This window comes from Balaenoptera borealis (assembly GCF_965194805.1).
Source record: "Balaenoptera borealis genome assembly, chromosome: 8".
In the NCBI taxonomy this organism is placed as follows: Eukaryota; Metazoa; Chordata; class Mammalia; order Artiodactyla; family Balaenopteridae; genus Balaenoptera; species Balaenoptera borealis.
Genome location: NC_138865.1, coordinates 91,825,054 through 91,839,246, shown reverse-complemented (window position 1 = coordinate 91,839,246; position 14,193 = coordinate 91,825,054). Strand labels below are relative to the sequence as shown.

General features: G+C 38.1%; 2 protein-coding genes across 16 annotated transcripts in view; one reads left to right on the top strand and one right to left on the bottom strand.

The window, feature by feature from the left end:
* LOC309634186 (acyl-coenzyme A amino acid N-acyltransferase 2-like) overlaps positions 1 to 3,857 on the top strand; it is a 121,667-nt gene extending 117,810 nt beyond the window's left edge. For all 7 annotated transcript variants that reach the window (XM_082404088.1, XM_082404087.1, XM_082404083.1 and 4 more), the window contains one exon: positions 2,426 to 3,857. The gene's annotated coding sequence lies outside the window, so the exon portion shown is untranslated. The remainder of the gene's footprint in view (positions 1 to 2,425) is intronic.
* The window catches only part of PLPPR1 (phospholipid phosphatase related 1), a 276,464-nt gene that overhangs the window by 96,116 nt on the left and 166,155 nt on the right, over positions 1 to 14,193 (bottom strand). The gene's annotated exons all lie outside the window — the stretch shown is intronic.

Sequence of the window (14,193 nt, the reverse complement as noted above, 5' to 3'; positions counted from 1 at the left end):
GTACCGTGCTATATACCATATCTATCTTTTCACTTAAGTCTTGCAACATCCTCATGAGATAGACAGTATAATGTTATTACATCTATTTTGAAGAAAAGGAAATTAAGTCTTAGAGAAGTTAAGCAACTTGTCCACAGTCATGCCAAATGGGGCCCTGCTGAACACCACAGGCCCAGGACTCCAGCTCAGCACTAGCCTGAGCTGGAACTCAAAGGCTGTGCTCTAGTTGCTCTCTCGTTGGTTCCTTCCAGAATTTATCATTATCCATGCATAATTTTTACATTTCTGCAAACATAGCATTGATTGATTGACTTTGTCTGCTTTGTTCACTTAGCAGAATACTAAAAACACTTTCCAAGTAGCTGTCTCATATTTATTGATAGTGCATATATTATTTCAAAAAATCAATAGATCATACTTGACCTAAGCATACTTCCATTGTAGCATATTTATATTGTTTTCAGTTTTTCACCTTTTTACAATAAATCTCTAGTAAACATCTTCATGCATGTTGTATTTTCTAATTTTGACTTATTTCTTGGGATAAATTCCTAGGAGTGAAGGTACTGAGTCAAAGGCTAGGTGCCTTTTTATAATTCTTCAAAAAGTTTTCTGAGTTATGCCCCTGTGAGTGCTTTTTGAGGCTACCAGGTTTACCATGATTTCATCAGTATGGAAATTCATCATTATTTTAAGTTTGTATTAACTCAGCAGTTGTCTTTTGTTAATAATAATTTCTTTGAAAATTACTGAAGTAGGACATTCATTTATGGTTCTTTTTATCAGTTTCTATATACTTTATGTATAGTATAGACAAGGGCAAACTATGGCTCAGGGGCCAAATCTGGCCCACTGCCTGTTTTTATAAATAAAGTTTTATTCAAGTATGACCACATTCATTCATGTATTGTCTATGACTGCTTTTATGCTACAACTGCAGAGTTGAGTAGTTTCAACAGAGAACATGTGGCCTGCACATAGAACTGGCTACATAATTTGAAGGTGAAAAAATGAAAATGTGGAGCCCATTGTTAAAAGATTATTAAGAATTTCAAAATGGCAATGACAGAGCATTAAGTCAAGTGAAGGTCATATGCCCATGAAGCTGGCCCTGCCCACGAAGTCAGAAATATTTATTATCTAGCTCTTTGCTGATCCCTGGTATACATATTAATCTTAAATCTGTTATAATGTGTTTAAATGTTTTTCCTTATCTGTAATTTTGTTTTTTTAAATTATGCCATTTGTGTCAAAACAAACACTGATGTTTGCTTTTATATATGATAGACTTTTTAGATGGTTTCCTTCAACAACCACTACCCCAGAGATCAGATACATAGTTAATTCTATTCACAATGTTAATTTTAATGTGTAGTATGAACTCTGACTGTGCAAATCTATTTTAAAATTGTTACTCACAATTCCAATCATAAACATTTTTCTTATTCATTGCCTAGTGATGCCTACTTTGTCATAAATAAATTTATCTATAATTGGACAATTTTTGAACTTTTAACTCTGTTGCATTAATTTCTGATTGTATTTTTTGTTCTTTAGCTCAGTGGTTCTCAACCAGGAATGATTTTGCCCCCAGGGGACATCTGTCAGTATCCAGATATGTTTTCAGTTATCATAACCAAAGGAGGAGGTGCTACTCATCTAATGAGTAGAGGCCAGGGATGCTGCTAATCATCTTAAAATTTCAGGACAGCCCCCATAACAAAGAATTACCTGGCCCAAGTGTCAGTACGATTGAGAAACCCTACTTCAGCTTTGTACTTTATTTACTGATGCTTTATAGCGACATGCAGCCAGGTACCTCCCCCATTTCTGCTTCTTTTCAAAATATCAATTGGTCTTCCTGATTGCTTATTTTTACAAATGAATTTTAGAATAGCCTCTGTCAAGGAAAAGAAAATTCTTTTCAGATTTTGGCCAGAATTGAACTAGTGCTACAAATTAACTTACTTACATTCCTAATCAGCCTCCTATTATAGCTCCAGCTTGTAAGTAAGTCTTTACCAAGTAAAATTTCCAGTCAAACTTTCTAGCTTCCTTACTTTGTCATAAACATCTCTCAGGTTTATTCCTAAGTATTTTACAAGTTTCTTGCTCTGAAATGGGACCTCTTTGTTATTAAATGGCTATTTCTGGATACTACTTTTTATTTCAAACAAACAATTTTACTAAAATGCATAATTTGAGTAGAGTTTGCCTGGTTTGTTTCAATTTTCAAGCCATAAAGTAATATAATTTGTAGAGTCTTTCCAATGCTTATCTTATTTTTGTTTGGTTCATATAGCATAGGCTTGGACTTCCAAACTAATTTTAATAAATTATGTTGATAGAATTAAAAATGTAAAATATTTCACAAGTAAATGCTCTTGACTTTAACTTTAACTTAAAATGATAAATGTTTAAACAGCTTACGGGACTTCCCTGGTGGTGCAGTGGACACAGGTTCGAGCCCTGGTCTGGGAAGATCTCACATGCTGCGGAGCAACTAAGCCTATGTGCCACAACTACTGAAGCCCGTGCGCCTAAAGCCCATGCTCCACAACGAGAAGCCACCGCAATGAGAAGCCCCTGCACCACAACAAAGAGTAGTCCCTGCTCGACGCAACTAGAGAAAGCTCGTGCACAGCAATGAAGACCCAGCGCAGCCAAAAATAAATAAACAACTTACAATGATCCTCTATATGAAAAATTTAAGCTACAGATCTGTGTTCGAAAGTAGTTATTACTGGTCTTTTGATTTTATTACATAGTAAGTAAGTATATGTGTATGTATATATGTGTGTGTAGCTGTACATATACACACATAATAGACCTCTAAAAATATTAATGTGACATGGCAAAGTACTGCTGTGCTAGCTGGGTCAAGATATGTTGGCAGTACAATGATGTGCTTATTAAGCTCCTTGAAGAACAAGGAGCTATTCAGAAGCCATCAAGGGTAAAAGATTCCTCTGCAGCAGGTCAAATTGTAATTTCCCCCAGCACCCCTGCAGAATAAAATGATTGATTCTTGAATGAACTTGAACAAAAATATTTCTGACCTAATCTTTAGTGCTTCAGTGATAGCAATCCCTAAACCCTTCTTTACCAGCATCTGTCTTGTCACCTCATCCGTCTCTTCACAGATTTTTCTGGAGGCCTCACAGAATAGTCAAGAGTGACTCAGCTATACATTCTCTTCACAGATCAAAACTGTAGACAAACACATCTCTCCAAACCAACCTACATTTGTAATTTTCTCTATGAATATATAGAGTCATAGATGTTTAGAATAAGAGATACAATACTGAGGAAATGAATTGTTTAATTAAATTATCACATACTTTTTTTCTGTCTGTATTTAACCTTCTGTAAATACTATAAAAAGAATAGTACATTTGCATCTGAGGTGCTTACGACTAAACTTTTTCCTTCACTTTTTCACAATATGCTTCCCTTCTTAGGTACAGAGCATTAGACTTAGAATCTGTTTGGCAATAAGGAGCAACGGAAGGATTGTGAAAATGAATTGCAACCCTAATGATACTAGGTAGGAACTGATGAACGTTCTACATACAAAATGCTGAGAAATATTTCCCCAAGGCTCAGGAGGTCATAGGTTTTCCCATGATTGCTCCAGATAACAGACAGAAAAGCATACTATAATCATGTCTAAACCATGACTTTTAATTAATAAAGTTGACATTAAGGGACAGGAAGGTAATATCTGTTTATAAATTTTATGTTTCTGCATATTTACTATTTTAATATTAACTTTAGAATTTCTACAGTGTATCACTGATGTTAAGCATACACTTTATTTTGAATATAGTGCTTATTAAAAGTATTTGTAAGGATTATATCTTTTTCTGAGTGCTTACTCAAAATATTTTATGCATTTTTGGATATTCAAATAAGCTCTTGATTTATTACCTAACATTAATAGAAGACTTAAAGAGTTGTAAAAATGGCTAAACCATTATAAAAATTCTGACAAGTGGTAGAAGAAATGGTAAGTTAGCATTAAAGGAGTGATCAAGTAAACTATGAGTAATAACATCCCTCATGACTAAGATGGACAGAAAACATAGGAGGTTGAAAATAATGGTTGGAAAAAAGAAGAGGTGAAACACCCTACAACAAATCAAGTAGTACCTCTCAATATAAATACCCAATAAGCTGTTACCAACAAGGAAACACTGGGAAACACTCATTACAATTGACACCACCATAATATGCCTGTACTCAGTACTCATGTTACACATATTTCTCATTCCTTCTATCTTATTCAAAGAAGACAGTTTCCTATATATATCGATACTTTACAATGACCCTCGATAACACAGAGGAATACACTTTTAACAATATTTGCTCATACATTCCGAAACCTGTAGTTATATATGATGATAGTATCTGACTCTCAAGAATTTGATCACTGGACTCATTAACTATTGTAACTGAGAAGAATGAGGCTGGTAATTACACTTACCATAAAATAAAATATGCCAACATTTTAATAACTATTATTATGCCTTCCTAGAATTACATATGTTACTCCAGGTAATAGCATTCTGAATTACTACTGTCTAGATTCTGGGAAATAGAGGAGGTATCTCAAAGGCAGTCAAATGTAAAAGTTAAAGCAAAGAGTGGGGAGTTAGACAACTTAAATTTGAACCTTAGCTGTGTAATCTTGGGCAAGTTAATTCACCTGTGTTTCAGTTTGCTCATCTATAAAATGGGGTAATAACAGCATCTACCTCACAGGCTTGTCTCAGGATTAAAACAAGCTAATTTATGTAAAGCACTTAACACAGTTCCTAACATGCAGTAAATATTAGATGTTTAATATAATTAATAATATGTACTCCATCCATCCATCCATCCAACTGGTTCTGTTGCTCTAGAGAACCCTGACTAATACACATTTTCACTTTAGATTCTAAGGTGACTCTTTCTGTTCAAAGGACTAAAATCTTTTCAGCATATGAACACATTAAGAATGAATCTCCCAAAAGAATTGAAGTCAGAGAAGGACAGAGCTGCTGCATTGGTAAGCGATGCCCAGGGTTAAGGAGGTACAATTCAGATTTATTGTCCAGAATGGACATAACCAAATAATCAACCAACTTTTATAGAATATTCTCTGGCCAAAGACTACCAGGAACACACCTATGGTTGAACAAGTTGGGTTTGTTACTCACTGCAGTAAGAGACTGCACACCACGGGTTATCATGGGTTGTCTCAGAAAGACGGTGTTACATTTATGATAAAAACTCTCCAGAAAGTGGGCATAGAGGGAAGCTACTTCAACATCATAAAGGCCATATACAACAAGCCCACAGCAAACATCATTCTCAACAGTGAAAGAATGAAAGGATTTCCTCTAAGATCAGGAAAAAAGACAAGGATGTCCACTCTCGCCACTATTATTCAGCATAGTTTTGGAAGTCCTAGCTATGGCAATCAGAGAAGAAAAAGAAGTAAAAAGAATCCAAATTGGACAAGAAGAAGTAAAACTGTCACTGTTTGCAGATGACATGATACTATACATAGAAAATCCTAAAGATGCTACCAGAAAACTACTAGAGCTCATCAATGAATTTGTTAACATTGCAGGATACAAAATTAATACACAGAAATCTCTTGCATTCCTATATACTAACAACAAAAGAAAGAGAAATAAAGGAAACACTCCCATTTACCATTGCAACAAAAAGAATAAAATACCTAGGAATAAACTCATCTAAGGAGGCGAAAGACCTGTGTTCAAAAAACTATAAGATACCAATGAATGAAATCAAAGATGACACAGGTGGAGAGATATACCATGTTCTTGGATTGGAAGAATCAGTATTGTCAAAATGAGTATACTATGCAACATAATCTACAGATTCAGTGCAATGCCTATTAAATTACCAATAGCATTTTTCACAGAATTAGAACAAAAATTTTACAATTTGTATGGAAACACAAAAGACCCTGATTAGCCAAAGCAATCTTGAGAAAGAAAAACGGAGCTGGAGGAATCAGGTGCCCTGAATTCAGACTAGATTACAAAGCTACAGTGATCAAAACAGTATGGTACTGGCACAAAAACAGAAATATAGATCAATGAAACAGGATAGACAGTCCAGAGATAAACCCACACACGTATGGTCACCTAATCTATGGCAAAGGAGGCAAGAATATAGAGTGGAGAAAAGACAGTCTCTTCAATAAGTGGTGCTGGGAAAACTGGATAGCTACATGTAAAAGAATGAAATTAGAACATTTTCTTACAACATACACAAAAATACACTCACAATGTGTTAAAGACCTAAATATAAGACCGGATACTATAAAACTCTTAGAGGAAAACATAAGCAGAACACTCTCTGACAAAAATTGCAGCAAGATCTTTTTTGACCTATCTCCTAGAGTAATGAAAATAAAAACAAAATAAACAAATGGGACCTAATTAAACTTAAAAGCTTCTTCACAGCAAAGGAAACCATAAACAAAATGAAAAGACAACCCACAGAATGGGAGAAAATATTTGCAAACGAAGCAACTGACAAGGGATTAATCTCCAAATTATACAAATAGCTCATGCAGCTCAATATCAAAAAAACAAACACCCCAGTCAAAAAGTGGGCAGAAGATCTAAATAGACATTTCTCCAAAGAAGACATACAGATGGCCAAGAGGCACGTGAAAAGATGCTCAACATCACTAATTATTAGAGAAATGCAAATCAAAACTACAATGAGGTACCACCTCACACCAGTTAGAATGTCCATCATCAAAAAATCTACAAACAATAAATGCTGGAGAGGTTGTGGAGAAAAGGGAACCCTCCTACACTGTTGGTGGGAATGTAAACTGGTACAGCCACTATGGGGAACAGTATGGAGGTCCCTTAAACTAAAAATAGACCTACCATATGATCCAGCAATCCCACTCCTGGGCATATATCTGGAGAAAACCATAATTCGAAAAGATACATGCACCCCAAAGTTCATTGTAGCAGTATTTTCAATAGCCAGCACATGGAAGCAACCTAAAATTCCATCAATGGATGAATGGATAAAGAAGATGTGGTACATATATACAATGGAATATTAGCCATAAAAAAGAACAAAATAATGCCATTTACAGCGACATGGGTGGACCTAGAGATTGTCATACTGAGTGAAGTAAGTCAGACAGAGAAAGACAAGTATCATATGATATCGCTTATACGTGAAATCTAAAAAGTGGTACAAATGAACTTATTTACAAGATAGAAATAGAGTCACGGATGTAGAAAACAAACTTATGGTTACCAAGGGGAAAAGAGGGCGGGGAGGGATAAACTGGGAGATTGGGATTGACATATACACACTACTATATATGAAAAAGATAAGCAACTAGGACCTACTGCATAGCACAGGGAACTATATTCAATACTCTCTGTAATGACCTATATGGGAAAACAATCCAAAAAAGAGTAGATATATGTATATATATATAACTGATTCACTTTGCTAGACAGCAGAAACTAACAATATTGTAAATCAACTCTATTCCAATAAAAATTAATTAAAAAAAGAATACTGACTATAGATTTTCTTATATGGTTTATATCTAAGCAGGTCTACTTTAAATCCCCATAGCATAATAGTAATAATAATAATATAAGAATATGAAAAAGAATATATATGTATAACTGAATCACTTTGTTGTACAGCAGAAATTAACACATTATAAATCAATTATACTTCAATAAAATTTTTTTTAAAACTGTAAAACAAAAAAGGGTGTTAGCAAGGTTTAGGATTGGGGCTTTGACTGAGTGCTTTGAGGAGGGTCCAAGGAAGTGGTCTTCTATCTCTGTTGGGTACTTTCAGAAAGCAGGGATAATTTTTTAATTACTTAATGAATCTTATCTGAGGGTAGGGCAGACTAAACCTATAATTGACAGCAGTCACTCCTACTAGCTGAGAGGTAGGATGTTCGTGTTTTGTCTGTATTCAGATGTGAATTCAGAGTGGTCTTGTTTTCGTCTTGATCCATCATACTCACAGAATGGCCTTGCCTGATGTTGATGTCCATGAAATTGTCTGTGTGCAGCAGGAGAATGCCAAAACCTCACTGAAAGCACTCTGCCAGCTCATGGGTGTCAGGGTTCTTTTCTCTTTCTCACTATCTTAATGAAGCTCATTTCTGACTGGTGTGGATGACCCCTTGTGAAATCTCCAGTCCTGTCTGTTCAATTATTACTTCCAGCAGCAACATCTGAATCCTGAAATTAACCAGGGGCTCATAAAACCATAATTATGATTACAGCATGAAAATAAAATTAAATTTAATTAAGATTAAAAATGGAAGGATGCCCACCTCAATTGTGAAGATAAAGAAGAAAATTGCATTCTTCTTTTAAATTCTAGGTTTTAAATGTCTATTTTTACAAGCAAAACTGGCCAACAGTAATGTGTAAATTTCATCATATTCCTAGGATACAACGCCAAATTTGGGGAAAAATTGATGGGAGACTGAATCCTCTTATACTCTAAGCCCATTATAAAGAACGAGAGGAAGAAAGATGGCAAGTCAAGTACCCCCTGCAGGGGCCTCCGGAGAAAGGGGTGGGGATAAGTGCACAGACTCCTTCCCTGTCTGTTCCTAACCACTTGGTCACTACCCACACGAACCTCACAGGGCCCAGGGAGTCCCTGTGCCCTGGAATTGGAATCTGGAAGCCTCCAAGCTACTTGTGTCATAACCTACACATGTCTTTATCTTCTCCCAGATGACCCTGCAGTGCTCTGAAGAAGTACCACAGGTCACATTAATTTCTGTGAGGTGCATACAATTCTTATCCCACTACCTCAAAGTCAGCAGTATTTTTGCCTATGACAGAATGCCATAGTATATGGGATTGCGGCACTAACCATTGTTTGCAGCGTTAGCAAGCACAGTTGATGAATGCAGCTTAAAGCAATTGTCAGGACATAGCAATTGTACATAACATTTGGTTTTATAATTCTAAAAATAATTCTACACCTGATGGAAATGTAAGTGATTATGAAACTAATCCCTACACTTCTAGGAAGTACTGCTCATTTTTCACATCTAAGTCTCCATTATTCCTGAGCTCAAACCCAGATTAACAGTCACTGCACAAATTGCCTGCAAGAATCAGTGTTAACCTTGAGAACAGAACAAATGATTAGATCAGTGAGTCCATGATGCAGAAGATAGCTGATGTGCTATTTTTAAAACTTGTCACTGGTATAAATCAACTACACCCTGATAAAATTAAAAAAACAAAAACTTCTCACTGGTAAATTAATCCACATTTGCAGAAATTCCTTAGAGGGACTATCTCAGTAGCTGAAAAATGGACAAACCCAGAATGGTCAGATTCCTTCACATTCATTTGATGTGGAAATCAAATACTTTGGCTAGCAAGAAAACTGCACTGTCAAAAACTGCTCAAAATATGTTGCTGATTTTACCCTATGCATCTTCATGGTTTGGACCAAACATAAGTCCCTCTTTGTGAATTCTTCGATTCTATGTCTGATCAATAGACAGTGGAAAGGAGACTGTGTAAAGGGAAGAAGCACAGATTATTGGGCTGTGGAGGTGCTGGTGGGCTGAAGATGCCCAAGAAATCTGAGAAAGGACCCTAAACAGAGAGACAGACAAGGAGCAGGTGATTCATTCACTCCACAATTACCTTAAAGGTTGGTCCTGTCTATAACATATCTATGCTGCAATAGCCACACAGCACACAGCTCTACTAGACAGGAAAAACTCACAGAGGAAAAAATTCTGCCTCTTTGGATACAATGGACCTCATGCCTTAGCTTATTTGTTTCGCTTCTGAGGAAGCTTTGTGAAGAAACTTGGAGTATAATTTATGTGAATGGAACACAAGACACTTGGGTTCTCAAAGGTTTATGTATGTCAGAATCACCTGGAGGGCTTGTTAACACATTGATTACGGGGCCCACTCCTCGACTTTCTGATTCATTACATCTGGAGTGGGAGTTGTGAATTTGCATTTCTAACAGGTTGCAAGGACACTGAGGCTACACGTTGGGGCCTGCCCCTCGAGTCCCACAGGTCTAATTCTTCACTTGATTATTAGTTTCTGAGTTCTCTGAAGTCAGGCCTCTTTCCTCACCCGAGGCCTTAACGGGTTTGCTCAATAAATGATTGTTAGGGAGTGAATGAGGAAGCACAGAGAGACGAAATGGCAGGCCCAAATTGGATGTTTCTCTTTGTTTAGCCAGGCCAAAGTGGGGAACTATTAAGGAGGATGACAGTGGCCAGAGAGATCTATCATTGTAAATGTGAAAGGTACCAAATTACAGTTTATGACTAATTAGAATTTGCATGAGTGTTTTACAAAACCACTCCAAAGGATTCATTAGAAATTTTCTATATCCTTTTTTCTGACTGCTGTGGCAAAAGTACTTAATGGAATTACCTTTACAAGTGTATTAATTTATTCTACCCTGAGGACATTATATTCAGTGATTTGGCAAAACTAATCTGAATAACAGACACACATTTACTAAGACTAAGCAAATTTTCCAGTAGAGAGATACTTAGCCATTTGGAACAAATGAAGGTTGAGGAATAAAGATTAAAGAATGGCTGTAATGTCCAAAAGAGGTACTAGCAAGTGTTTACAGACAGAGCAGCACAAATTGACTAAAATGCAAAGCTAAAATTTGTGCTGACAAAGGAAACTGTCACAAGGGGGCAGAAAGCCCACCACCACCACTACCAAGAAGTCTTCAACCACCAACAGATGCTCAGGTTCAAGAGATGTTCTCCATACATGTGTCTCCTAAGGATGTATAAGCAAGAAACACACCTTCTCAGAGCCTTTGGTTCTCTCCGGTGGAGTCAGGCAGTGACTGCCATTCACTTCCATTCTGCCAAAGAAATATCCAGTGTGTACTGTCCCTTTGAAAATCCTAAAATCTACCCCACAGACCAGAGTTGAAATCTCGCAGCCTACAGGGACCAATATAAGTGAGTGAAATTGAGAGAATATAAGGTAATAGGTAGTAATGGGTCTTGGTTAACCAAAACTCTATGTCCTGTTTAAAGGGGAAGCTCTTTCCCAGCTCCAGGAGATTGCTGTATTATGGGATGTTATCCCAGTGTTACCAGATCTCCCAATTTTCCAAGAGGGATCAGAACTTGGAATTTCATGTAAAGTTTCCTGTTAAAATACTGTGTGACCCAAGCAAAATATGTTCGCAGGTAGGATGAGGCTGCCATCCTTCCATTCAGGACCTCTCCTTAGACTACAGGAAGCCCTATTTTCCTAGTTATGTCACTGCTTACTTCTGGATATGTATTCTGTCCCCTCCTTGAAGAGCACTCCTTCCATTTTCAAACTCTCTCATAGGCTCAGAATTCTTCCCCTAATTCCTGAAGGACAAGAGGTAGATCATGGTTCCATCGGAAATTCTTTGATCACTTCATATGCTGAGATACTGTCCATTACTGATGTATTCGCCATTGGTGGTGAGTGGGAGTGGCCTGATGTCACATAGCCTGAAGCTGACTTAAGGGGTAGAAGCTTGGGTTCTATTCCCCATGCTTCCCTCACTTTCTCCTCACCCCCCTCATTCCATCTCAGGCTGCTGGAACAATATTCTGAAAATGCATGCAGGCTCCAAGAAAGAAAGCACTTTACCTAATTACTTAGAGTATGAAGACTATCAAACCACAGCTGGAGAAAACCAGAGTACTGAAAAAAAAAAATACTGAATCAAAGAATTAGAAGGTTTGAAGACAACTCTGCTTAATTCTTCCAGGCCAGGTGCAATTAAAAGATAGACAGCAGCCCTTGTACTAATCCTGCAGGTCAGTGTGGTCTAATGCTTCTAGTTCCTTCTCTATCTCATTCCTCTTCATTTCTCGGAAAAGGAACAAGTGAGGGGAAAGGAAGGGGGTTGGATATATTTTTCTTGAGGGTTTATTTACCTGTCTATTCACTGAACCAATATTTATTACCTTCAATTGTTATGCATGGAGCTTACAGTCTACTGAGTGAGACACAGAATAAAAAAGCAAATTAAAAAAATCACACACAGGGCTTCCCTGGTGGCGCAGTGGTTGAGAATCTGCCTGCTAATGCAGGGGACACGGGTTCGAGCCCTGGCCTGGGAAGATCCCACATGCCGCGGAGCAACTAGGCCCGTGAGCCACAACTACTGAGCCTGTGCATCTGGAGCCTGTGCTCCGCAACAAGAGAGGCCACAATAGTGAGAGGCCCGCGCACCGTGATGAAGAGTGGCCCCCGCTTGCCGCAACTAGAGAAAGCCCTAGCACAGAAACGAAGACCCAACATAGCAATCAATCATTCAATCAATCAATCAATAAATCTTTAAAACACACACACACACACACACACACACACACACACACACACACACACACACAAAAGCAAACAACTTATAGATTGTAAAAAGTGTAATCTGGCAAATAATCAAGAAAATGCAAATAATCACATTTAGCTCACATGTATATTTTGTGTGTCCATACTCCCTACCTAGGGTAGGAGGGGGTAGGTGATGTCCTTTTTTGGAGGGATTCCAACAGGGAGGGGTTATGTTCACTCTAAGTCCTGGGCAGGCAATGGTGGGCTTACTCTGGTGGTCTACTTCATGCTCTTACAGGGGATGTCAAACCCCAAGGCCCTGTAGACCTAGTGATGCTGGGACCCACTTCTCCCCTGGTGGGTTCCTGGAGCAGCTCTGAGTTCCTGGAGGAAAGAGGGACTCCAGGTGCCGGTGGAAGTTCCAGAGAAAATATAATTATCCCACAGAAAGTCATATACTCAGCAGTTTAGCAGGAAAACCTGGGTATCCTAGCTGGAAGCTGAATCAATGTTCATTTCCAACACCTTTCAAGAAGATAATCTGCTGGCAAAGGATCCAAGTTTAAACCTTCTCTTTTCCTGTACCCACCTCTGCCCCTTTGCTGTAGAGCAAGAGAACCCTGTGTGCTTGTAACACAAAAGGACAGAAGAAGAAAGGTTGTTCTGTTCTACGCAGAGAGCTCAGACCCTGGGAGAAAGCTCAGGCTGCAGACTGGAGCGATGGAGTCTCGGGTTGGTATGTCAAAGCAGCGGGCATTTACTAAACATCCCCAGATATGCTACCTTGAGAACCATTGGATAATGTCTACACTCAAAGTGGACTTCCAGAAAGTTAATGAGAAGGCTAAGGGTGTGGGCCTGGACATCGCACGTGTTTATTGTGTGTGTGTGGCCAAGTCTGTTCTACTATCTTCCTTTCCAGAGTATGGATTCAGACATTCACAGAGTCTTTTGTTGTACTGACAAAGTCCTAAGTTAAAAAGCCTTCCAGGCAATCATAGTTTTTAAACCTTTTTCAGCCTCACTTTTGAGAAATAGTCTAGCTCCTATAAATCCTTTGGTCACTGTGACTTTAATTCTCACATCTGCCCAATCCCTGAGGAAATATGTTGCTGTAATTTGTGGTCACACTCCAGCTCCCACCCACATGACCATCTTACCCTCTTCCAACCATCAGCCGAGGTTCTCTATAAGGATACATAGAGCACTCCTCTATGTCTTTCTCACAATTACAGGAAAGGTTATGATTCCTAAACTGAGCAAAACTAAGTAAGCGGCACTAAGTAAGCTTAAACAAAACTTATGTTTGACTGAACCTGTGTATTGTACACAAGCCCCAAATTTGTAGGACAGTCATATAACATTCACGGGAGAGTTCAAATGTGGCATCACTTCAATGCCAGCATAGGGCCCAGCACCGAGAAAACTTACAATAAATATGTATTTAATAAATGTTAAGTAAATCATTTGACTGAATATTTTTAAGGTCAAAGACTAGTCCATGATATGATAGACCTTTTAAGTGGCTATATTTGTCATGTTCAAAGCGAATTGTCAATGAGAACTCAATAAACATCAAAAAAATAGGTAAGAGGATTAACCAAGATGGCGGAGTAGAAGGACGTGCTCTCATTCCCTCTTGCGAGAGCACCAGAATCACAACTGGCTGCTGGACAATCATCGACAGGAAGACACTGGACTTCACCAAGGAGGATACCCCACGTCCAAGAACAGAGGAGAAGCCACAGTGAGACAGTAGGAGGGGCGCAATCAGAGTAAAATCAAATCCCATAACTGATGAGTGGGTGACTCTCAGACT